Genomic DNA, 5,080 nt, shown 5'->3' with positions numbered 1-5,080 from the left:
TTCTTTCCTTGGGTATTTGGTAACATGGTTGATTCGTTACGTGCTTAATGAGTTTTGGTGAGTCACGAGACTACTTGTAATTATGTAATTGTAACTATGTGATAAACCCTAAGTTTTATTATTGGATTATGGTGATTAAAAGATTTTTATGGTGTAGCAAAATGTTGATAATAGTGAATGTCTATTATTGAGATTAAGTGTGGAACATATTGAGAATGATGATTGATGCGTGGTTGTGAATATGAAATTATGTTATTTCCTTGTACTATGGTCGGTCATGGATGAACTTTTTGTACTACGGTACGGTAATAATGTGTTGGGCTCTCGTTTAGAGGTAGTGATTCGAGTGTCACTTCCCTCTGCGGGGGAATATGGATGTCTTGCCCAAATGACTTCGGCTCGTGTGAGTATAGTGTTCGGTGGGTGCGTCTAACCGAAGTTTTCACTCGTAATTCCTTGAAAAGTCGGGGAGATAGGTCGGAAGTTGCGATGAAAGACGACTCGAATTCCCTGTTTTGCAGAACAGGTTATGATGACACAGTAGAAGGAAACGACATTGGGTGATGAATGGTTTGGCTATGTTAATGTTGTGATGAAATATGTCGTATGGTTATATACTTTGTGGTTAATATGATTCTTGTATATGGTATGTTTTGATATTTCTGGTTGCTCACCCTTGCTTGATTGTGATTGTGGTTTCCACCAACGATGATCGTACTTGTACGGGAGTAGATGGTGTTGCAGGTAAGGCCGGTATGAAATAGCTGACGAGAGATGGGGAGTCTAAGTTCGGGATGAATTATTATTTTGTTCATTTACTTTGAGTTTTAAACTTGGTTTTCATGTAAAAGCTATTATTCGAAGCTTCCGTTTTGTTGAACTATATTTATAAACATATGTTTGCTTCCACGTTTTAATTATTGGATTTATGCTAAAAACCGAGAATATTGTTGTGAATTGTGATTTCGAATTATTTTTCTTACTCGTGATACTCTGTTAGGGGTGTTACATTATGAAAACCAGCTCTGGTGCCAATTGTTAAAATAGAATAGCTCAATTTCTCACACCAAGAAGGGGGGTGAATTGGTGAAGTATAAAAAAAATAAAACTTTCAAAAACTTTTTCACCAAAAGAGATGCCTTTCTTGAAACACAAGTTAAAATATTTTCATTGTAGTGGAAATTTAATCGAATAAGTATAAAGTATAATCGATTAAATGTAAAAGAGTAGAGATAAGAAAGATCAAACGCTGAGTTTTTATATTGGTTCCGCCAAGCCTACATCCAGTGTGTTTCCAACCACAGGAAGCCAATGCACTATAATGATCAATGATCAAGGTTTTTACAACAAGGTTTTTATAGAGACCTCACGTCAAAAATATAAAACACCTCTCTAACCCTCTAATCAAAATATAAGCAGTACATAAACAGACTAGCAGCAAGAATCCCCTCTCTTGCAGTCCAACCCCTTTGAGGCACCCTCAAAGTCAAGAACGCATCACGTCCTTCTTGTAATCACAATAGGGAACTCTACCCAATTTTCAGCAAATTGTAGAACCTGATCTTGCAGTAGACACCTAAATGTGCAGATATATCAGACTTTGAAACTCAACAATCTTGCTCTTCAAGAAATCACAAGTAGTTGATCACCACGGTCAAACTAGTTTCTTGGAGCTTTTTCTCTTTGTGTAAGCCTTACACTTTTCTGCAAAAGAATATGAAAATGTTAGAATCACAAAAGTTCTTATAGAAATCACTACAAGAAAAATGGTCATTACTGACCGATATTTACATACGGATTTTAATCCGTATGTAACTTAGGTATTATATATGGATTTTACATACGAATCTTGAAAAACAAGTTATATACGGATTTTATCTACCGATATATCCGTATATAAAATTTGTATATAATATTGGCGCGTTTGAGCAGGAATTTTAACCAAGGATAAAATCAGTAGGTAAAAAATTAAAATCCATATGTAATTCCAAAAACTATTACCTTCCAAAATTACATACGGATATTTATAATTAATTATTAAAAAAATAAAAAAACAAAACTTTATTTTCGTTTTCTCCACTTCTTCCAAATTCTCACAAAGCATGAAACCCTCGTAGGGTTTCTTCTCTTCTCTTCATGGAAACAACAACAACAACAACAACCTTCTTTCCGCACCTTCCCAAGTTAACTACGGTGCCACCTCCATTGCCGTAAGGTCCCTCATCATTGCCGCACCTCTCCCGGCTGGCCAAGGTCATCGTCGGCGACGCCGCTCACTAGCGTAGTGTCTAACCTAGGTTTTCATGTATCTAACCCTTATTTCTTCCTTTCTCGTACGTTCCCATTATCTAGGTTTAATCTATCTAACCCTTCTTTATTCCCATTGTTCCTAGCCTCCTGGGAGTGTTATTCATTCAGTCTATAAGTTCTCCATTCAAACTCCCTTATCTGCTCGTTCCCTAAATCCCTAAACAACTTTGGTGAGTTCCGTAGGTGGGATGCTGGCGATGCTCAACGAGCCCCATCTCTCGCTTAAGCTTCATGCGCACTCCAACCTCAACAACTTCATCGATTGCACTAGTCGGCCTAAGATGTGAGCATTCTCCCTTTTTCCTTCGACCTCTGCTTTTTTGCGAATTTGGATTTGGGTTTTGCGTGTTCTTTTTGTTGACACGAAAATAATATGCTTTTCAGTAACAATAGGCTCCAGGACCATAATGACCGAAGCTTGTGCAGTAAAGATTTGGTTGATGAGGCTTCAAAGAGAAAGAGTGGAGACAATTTGTCTGTAGTTGTGATTTGCTTCCAACAACAACCTCCTCGCAACTTGGTGGCCCCTCGGTGTAGAGTGCACTGGAGCTTCTCTACTTAAGGTTTGAAGGAGTTGTAGAGTTTCCTTGATAACTTGGGTAATTTTAGGATTAAAATCCTTATAGGCATTTTCTCATCCTTTAATCCAATAATTGTCCCTAAACAAAGGAATGTTTCTGATGGTCCTTGCAACAAGCTGTTAGAATTTATTGCTAACACAAGCTTGCTATAAAAAGTGTTAGTCAACAACATGCCCAACTTTCAACTGGTTGCCATTATGAGGTTTTTGGACATGTAGTTAGTCCCAGGAAATGACAAGATGGTGAAAGAAAGTCAAAGGCATCAAGGCTTAGAGAAGTGATCTTGTTTACACAGTAACAACTTCTAGCTGATCTAGAAACCTTGGCTCCTCATGAGCATGAGTTCATTAATAACATGCCCTGAATTTTGTCCAATCACACACTTAATGCTTCAATGTAATAATTTTTCATTTTCTAGCATTGTTAGTAAGAAATAATTGTTTGATAACTTATTACTCTTTATATTGATAATCAGTGGAATATATAACTTTGGTTTTTTTTTCACTTACATTGTCTAGAACATGAGTTTTTGTTCAATGTTAGGTGCTTGCATTAAAGTATTTGCATTCCCTGCATGGGTTGAAACAGACACGTGGAAAGCTTGGTCTTGATGCAAAGATGGTATTGATTGAGGAGAAATAGGTCTAGGGACTGAATAGGAAGTTAAACTATGGGCTTGCTTTGTACATGCGGTGGAGAAAATGCAGGAGCTAATAAGTAAAAGTCAGGAAGACAGGTTAGTCTTTTCTTATAAAAACTTATAAAAAAATAAAAGATAGAATAATTAAGTGATATCACTTTATTATATTACTTTTTAATTTATACATAATTGTGACTTATCTAGCTAATTTTTAGCTATGATGAAATTTGATTATAAAACCCCTTTTAAATATATTTGTGTGAGCATAAAGTACTCAATCGTTCTACCAACTCATTATAAATTATACCCACGTAATTAAATGATAAGTGTGTGTTGAATTTGATTAATTATGATAACTTTGTTTTAAAGAAATCGGTGGAAATGTTTTGTATAAATAAAAACTTGGTCGTGTAATTTGATTAATGTTTAACTGGTACATTGAATTCTTTGTCACAACATCATCTTCTTTTAAACAAAGTTGGTAGACTAATTATATGGTTAATAGTTTGTGTTAATCAAGCTTGTGGTTAAACCTGCTTTGTAACAGGGCAAGGTTTTTCAATCTATATCTATCAATATATATAATTAATTCTAGTTGTTCTGAAAACACAATTTTTTTAAGGTATGAGCAAAGCATAGATAAGATTAACGATTATATTTTTTTTCCTATAAGTTTAAAAACTCTTACTAAGTCTACCAAGTACAATAACTAGATAAAATTTTATTATTAATGAATAGTGTAAACATTTCTAATAATGTTAAATGATGTGTTGCTCTCAGGAGAAGAGCATGGTGGAAAGAATGAGAAGTGTGACTCAGCAAAAGTTTTCGAACTTGGCTTCACATTTTTGCAACAATGGTAGGCATTGCCACAAGGCCTTTACAATCAAATGCATCATCATCAACATCATCAAGACTTTTCTATACACTTGGTAAATCTTATACTCAACAATACAAGAATTGAAGATTCTCTCTATTTGGGGTTTAGAGCCATTGCCTTGATGATAAATGACTAGTTAGTGGTGTTTCAAACACTGGTGGAACAATTCTTAGATAGTTTTTCACAGATAACTAATTATATAAGTAGTTTAATTTACTATTACATTTGCCATATTATGAATTGTACTATTTATTTATGACTATTATACATTTTATAAATTTAATTCACAGTCATGATTTTGTAATATTATAATATATTTGACTTTTAAATGTGAAAGACTTGTGTAATATGATCTTTGTCACTGAATGAATGGTATAATACTATAATGGAGTAAACAAACATCACTTTTTAATAAAAACTGATAGATATTTGGTATTATTTTTTACAATTTGGTAGTTTTATTTTATTTTTATCAGTATATGAAACTATTAGTTATTGGGTGTAGATGTGAGATCATCTAATTTTTTTTTATAAAATTATAGTTATATACGGATTTATCCGTATGTAATTTACATACGAATTTTATATACGGATTTATCCGTATGTAATTTATATACGGATTTATCCGTATGTAATTTATATATGGATTTTACATACGGATTTTTCCAT

The 5,080-nt window shown here is 33.9% G+C and overlaps 1 long non-coding RNA gene across 2 annotated transcripts; it reads left to right on the top strand.

The window, feature by feature from the left end:
* Window positions 1-2,023: 2,023 nt before the first annotated feature.
* Window positions 2,024-4,740, top strand: LOC148195106 (uncharacterized). 2 transcript variants are annotated; one of them, XR_015781074.1, is made up of 4 exons: window positions 2,024-2,593; window positions 2,695-2,873; window positions 3,480-3,627; window positions 4,312-4,740. It is a non-coding gene; the product is annotated as an uncharacterized LOC148195106 (long non-coding RNA). The 2 variants fall into 2 exon arrangements; XR_015781073.1 differs by having other exon boundaries at window positions 3,435-3,627.
* Window positions 4,741-5,080: the final 340 nt, after the last annotated feature.

The sequence above is a fragment of the Vigna umbellata genome, chromosome 7 (genome assembly GCF_029865625.1).
Source record: "Vigna umbellata cultivar VRB3 chromosome 7, Vumbellata_1.0, whole genome shotgun sequence".
Lineage (NCBI taxonomy): Eukaryota > Viridiplantae > Streptophyta > Magnoliopsida > Fabales > Fabaceae > Vigna > Vigna umbellata.
This window is presented reverse-complemented; position numbering and strand designations above follow the sequence as displayed.